Source organism: Pinus tabuliformis, chromosome 4_1 (genome assembly GCF_031772625.1).
Source record: "Pinus tabuliformis cultivar Carrire ecotype Pingquan chromosome 4_1, CPIR1, whole genome shotgun sequence".
Taxonomy (NCBI): Eukaryota; Viridiplantae; Streptophyta; class Pinopsida; order Pinales; family Pinaceae; genus Pinus; species Pinus tabuliformis.
In genome coordinates, this window is record NC_142303.1 from 74,882,572 (window position 1) to 74,889,089 (window position 6,518).

Sequence of the window (6,518 nt, forward strand, 5' to 3'; positions counted from 1 at the left end):
GTGGCGGGTTGATTAAAGCGCTCGGTGATGGTTGATAAAGCCTGTGTGATGGTTGATTAATGGCTCTGGTGGTGGCTTCCGATGGGTGATAAAACGCTCGGGTGGTGGCTTCCGATAGTACTAAAGCGCCAATAAAAGGTGGCTTTTGATGGGTGATTAAAGTGCTTGAGCGATGGTCTCTGATAAACATAAAAGCAGCGCTGTTACAGTCTTATAAATATAGTCCTCTGCGTTGACTCAATGCTTGCCATTGATACAACGCATCCTGCGAATATTGGAACACTTGTATAGACAGAAGAAGCAAAGAAATGGGAAGCCGAAGTGCCAAGCGATCAAGTGAGTCAGAGGAAACGATAGCCACTGAGGAGGAAGCCAAAGAGCCAGCATGTAAGAGGAAACGAATGGACAGGGGCATGGAGCATATAAAAGAAGCAAAAACAGAGAACTGATGTTGTTGTTGGCAGATGGGATAACCTGAGTATGAGATAGTGGAAGCAGAAGAAGCAAAGTGGGCAGCAGATGCAGTGGAAGCTGAAAAGAGTGCTGCAGCACACCAGTGTATACCAAAGAGGTTGGAGCCTCTGAATTAAACAGGATTGAAGTCCTTGGGAGTTGGTGCTCCTAAGTCCAAGATTGGTGTCTTGGAAAAATAGAGTTGGTGCTATGGAGGTTGGAGCCTCACCAAAGTCCAAGTTGGAGCTTGGCAACAGATTGTGAACATCTATTTATTGTATTTATTTTACTGCACAGTTATATGAATAAAAGCATTTATTCCTGCTATTTATTTTGTGTTCTGAACATATATGTTTTAACTAGTAAAACAATAGTGAAAAGTAAGAAATACTGATTCACCCCCCCTCTCAATATTTCCAACAGTATGATGATGGGATTACACTTAAGTTTGCAGTCAATTTACAATATCCAAGTGGCCAAGAAGATGAACCAAAAGCAAGGTGTTTCCCTAAAAAATAAAACTCATTACAGTTGAAGAATCACCTGAGAGAAAAGAAGTAGCCTCAACCTACATTAGGTATTCCTTGGGAAACTGAGATAGGGGAAAAAAATGCAAATAAAAGAGTAGAAAGAAGAGAAACATAAAGAGCATAAAATAGACCAAAAAAAAAAAGAATGAAACATGTTAGTATACCTTAAGAGCAACAAGGCAAGGAGGATGGATAGGTTGCTCATAGGATCAGCAACCGTTTTAGTAGGGGGGTATGATAGGCCTCCAAATTAGACAAAAATTAAGGCTCATCTGACCTTTCTTAGGGACATGAAGTCAATATTAAACCTCTCCTTACACACTTAATAATGTTTTTTTAACTTTAATATGTTCATTAGGAAGGTTTAGATATAATTGCATATTTGTGACTAATATTATTTATGTTTGTAGAATATTATGAGAATATTGGGTAGATTATGAAGATTTGGAGGAGGAGATAATCTAGGGACTTTCTCCCTACTACAGGAGGATAAAGATTGAATAATAAATCAACAGGATATTATGAAATTATTGCATAAATTTTGGAGCTCCAATGATTGAGAAAAATTAGGAATGTGTTCCCTCTCATTTAATGCAAATTCCTAGTGTTTAGAACCAGATCCATTATTTGAGGGATTTTGGAGGGGAAATATTTCTCTCTTGGAGAATGCTTCCTAATCATTTTTTACAAGTACCAATTCAAATTTTCCTCTGGGGGTTGGTTTTTCTTAGTCTTCTTGTGGAGAAAACTTGTATTTTTGTAGCTCCACTTTCATTTCTAGCACGCATGTAATTGGATTGATTCAAATAATGAATTTCGGTGCCTCTTTTAGCTTCTAAAGCTTATTATCCTTCATAGAACTCTGATTTTCCTTGGGCTTGGCATCCTAGGAGCCTCAAAGCCCTTTTGTATAATTTACTTTTCTTCTTTTCACTTCTTGTTCACATGCATCTCTTGTTCTTATTTTTCCTATTTCTGCATTTAGTATTGATGATTTCTTGTTGTAGGATTGGGTTAAATGGTTGAAGTGAATTCTTTTGCAAGATAAAAAACACGATTTCATCCTTGGAACAAATTTTTAAGGTCATAGTACTCATTGAACTACTTGGATTAGTTTTCTTATTCACAAATCTAAAATTTTTGGATATCCCCTGTAGCAAATAGTAGTAATTTTCTGCCATTTTTTAGTTCATTCTAATGAGTTTCATTTGAGTTTATTCAACTTGCATTAGATCATCAAATAATTCAAGTTAATAAAAAAATTTACCCCATTGCATTTTCACTTGATTAGATTCGTCATTTAATAGGTTAACTAGCTCACTAGTTCTCGAATTTCTAGATTTTAAACTAGTAATTTTTTGCTATTTTTTAGCACATATTAACAGGGGTTTTTTGAGTGATTCCAATTGAAATGGATACCTAAGACATCCTATTAAATAAATAAAAATTTCCCATCTCATTTGGATTTGATTTACTTGGTCATTTGGTGAATTATATCTTCTTGTAGCAAACCTGTAACTTCCTGTAGCAAACACTGTAACGTCCTATAACACTCCTTTAGCACATGTAAACTTGACCCGATTTGCTCCAAAAACTTCGTTTTTGTCTCTTAGGGTTGAATCATAACCCCTCGGCTCTAAATCCGTGATTGAGGAAGAATAAAACAACAATTAGGACATGCCTTTTTTAAAAGTAGATTAGGCCTATTTATTTGAATTCATACTCTTAGGATTTCAATTACAAATTGTTGTTCTTGCCTAGGATTAATTTCTTTTCAAAGTAACATTTCTATTTATGTAATTAGTTTAAGATTTGATTTCATTACATTCACTCCATTACATCATGACAGCAAAAGAAGGACACATTGTATGTTGCACATATAGTGTCGATACCTCTTAAGTTTGTACGAACCCCAGGTTGATAATTAAAGCTGGTAGCCTTGGGAGTTGCATCATTCTTGTTGCAATACTCAGGCTCATCAAGGGATGAATTGGTTTATCTGGTTTATAGATGACAAAAACCATATGGTTGTCAAATACCAAATATTTGAGAGAAACTAAAAATTTGTGTCACAAAGTGTCAACTTAGATAGGTTCTTAAATGAGATGTGGTCAATGGTTGGGATAAAAAAACTAGTTGTTGATAAGAGCATGGCCAAAGGCTATATTGGAAACGAAGCTCTAATACCAAATGTGACAACTAAACCTGATTTATGAATAAAATATCCAAAAGACTTGGAATATAAAGATATCAATATAGATAGTAAATATATAAATTGTATGAGTAAAATATGATATGAAATTACAAATGAGAGCTATATATATATATATATATATATATATATATATATATATATATATATATATATATATATATATATATAGATATAGATATAGATATATCTGTGTGTGTGTGTGTTTTCCCTTTCATTATGAGTCATGTTCTTTAATAATTATCAATTATATTTACCAATTATTACTATGTATTGTTTATATAATTTTATATACTTTATGTTTATAATACTTTCCTTGAATGGTGTAAAATTTTTAGCTATGAGACTATCTGTGCATTTCTACATGTTTGATTTTGTATTGATTTCCCTTTAGGTTTGATGGAAGAAAGAAACATTGAGATTCTGGATGTATTTTAGTTCTCAAGTTGTAAATTATCATCTCATGATCAACAAATTAGATGATTTAGTGTCTTATTAGTTGGGGACTTGATGTTGATACACCTTGCTAAGAAGGTATTCTAGTATCATATTAGATGTAAACATTTAAGATATTGGCAAGCCACATTTAGACATGTCTAAAGTGTTTGTCATTGATCTTGATCGAAATGAACAAAGTTTATTCATTGAAATATAACATAAGTAACTTCATTGATAAATTGAATATCCAAAATAAACAGAATAACATAAAATAATCTATATGGATTAAAATAATGTATTGAATATGTAATGTGAGAGCTGTTAGAATGATACAATTGATACAATGATATGTGACAGTAGAGTTATACACTTTCACTAGTCATAATGGTTGATGGGTATTGTTCCTTGGTTACATCATGTATTATTATTATTATTATTATTATTATAATTATATGCCAATAGGTGTCCCCCCATTGATCGTTGGCATATTAATTTTTATTTTAATTCAAATCTTTATCTTATGGTCATAAAAGAAAATGATGGCATATTCTCATTGTTTCCTCTATATCAATGGATGGAATTTCAAATACTAACAACTTTGCATCTCCAAATCCATGTTTACATTTTCAAATTTATCGAATAGAACTATAAAATTACTATGTAAATTATCAAATAACAAATGAAATCTTGTATATCAACCAGATAACAAATTATCAAATAACAATTAACAAACTATCAAATAAAAAATTATGCAAATTATCAAATAACAAATGATGAAAATCTATGTATATCGACCACATTTGCTAATGTGGTTACACTAGTTTATTTGATGTTTCCATGTCTTAATGTTGGCCTGTGCCTTGTCATACTTTCATTCTTGAGGTTGATGATAGAAGAAAATATGACAATTGAAGAGTTAAATAGGTAGATTTGTGAAAAGGTGTGACCAACCTAATTTGATATCATGTTCAACCATGCATTCATAATGCTCCCAAGATGAAATTTTATTTTTAAATTCAATTGCACTAACATTACTATCATTTGGAATAGAGGTCAACTAATTTTGTAGCTATGTTAGTACACTGATGGGTTAAATCATTACCTCTTATGCCAATTATGATGTTGATAGGTTGTCCTGTAACATGTTCTTTGTTGTAGTATTTTCTGGTTTTACTTTTGCTACTATATTCTCTTTCTCACTTGTGTCATTTTTTAATCATTAAATGTTAACTTGTAGAGATATTTGGATTCTTAATTTTGTTCTTTGATTTCTAAATAAATCCCTTTCAAGGATTTACATTTTTTATTTTTGATATTAATTAAATTTATATGGTTCTTTTTGGTTTTTTACATTCAACAACTTCTAAAATTTAGTTGGATCATTCATTGTTTTTCTATTAATCAATGTTAATTTTTTTTTTTTGTCTACCTTTTCCTGTGGTGACTTATTATTCTTTAACTTTTCGATTTGTGTAAGTGACATTTGATTATTTTTTTTTTAATATATATTGGTCTACCTTTTCCTGCTTTGACTTAGTATTCTTTAACTTCTCAATTTGTGTAAGTGACATTTGATTATGATCCCTTAAATGTAAAAATTAGTAACCATTTTCTAATTTGTTAAATTTATTTTCAAGACAATGATTTTATGGCATCATTTTTTCAATTTTTAATTTGTTCAAGCAACCACTAACTAAGTCTTCTTAGATATAAACTTTCATTATCTGATAACTTTTTATCATGATCATAATTCTCTTGTTCTAATTTGTGATTGCACTATTCATATCCTATAACTTTTTAATTTGTCTAATTAATTTTTTATTATAATCTTTTAAATGATTAATGTTTATCATTGATTTCTAATAAACTTGTCCAATTTTTTTTTAAAATCTAATTTTCTTATATAATTTATATTTCTTTTATTTCTTTTTTTCCTAATTTATGTAACCTGCACCTATTAAAAATTTTAAATAAAAATTGATATTCTCTACATTAAATAAGAATTGATAATCTCTACTATCTCTGTTGTGTTACATTACAATGATTATATCATAAGGATTCCATGATTTGATTGACTATATTAAATGAATGTAGGAATTATGAAAAAGCACCTCCTCAATATGACTATGACGAGTAAATAAATTTTACATTTTAGATTTGAAGGATACCTTTTTAGCCGAATCCACTGAGATAACGGTCTATCTAAGTGTACCATGATCGGGGCACATGTTTGAGATTGTACAATGCTCTCCTGAGTTTGCACACATGTGACTCTTGATCATATGTCTCAAATTCTTCTGGATGCTCTATGTAAATTTCATCCTCAACAACATCGTTGAGAAAGACAATATTCACATCCATCTAGTGGATTTTCCACCCCATCTGTGCAACCAATGTTAGAATTCAACTCATTGAGGAATATCTTGCAACTAGTGTAAAATTTTCCTCATAGTCCACTACCTCTATCTGAGAGAATCATTTGGCCACAATTCTGGCCTTGTAATTATCAATGCTCTCATTAGTTGCATGCTTCACTTTGTAGATCCATCTTGAACCAACCATTGATTTCCTTTCTGGTCTTGACACCACCTCCCATACACTATTCTTCATGATGGATTTGTATTCTTCCACCGTGGCATCAACCCAAACAACTTGAGAAACTTCTTCCTCAAATGAAGAAGGCTATGTCTCAATGAGATCTATTATGAGAGCCACGTACCATGTGTACCTAGCAGGTGACCTCCTCTACTTGCATTGTGATGTGGGGGCTCCCACATTCTCCCTTACATCCTGCAACAATCCATCAACTTCTTTGGTTCTCATTCTCCCCTCTCTAGAAGATTTTGGTTGAGTGGGTGCCTCCACTTTGCCTCCTATCTACTCCA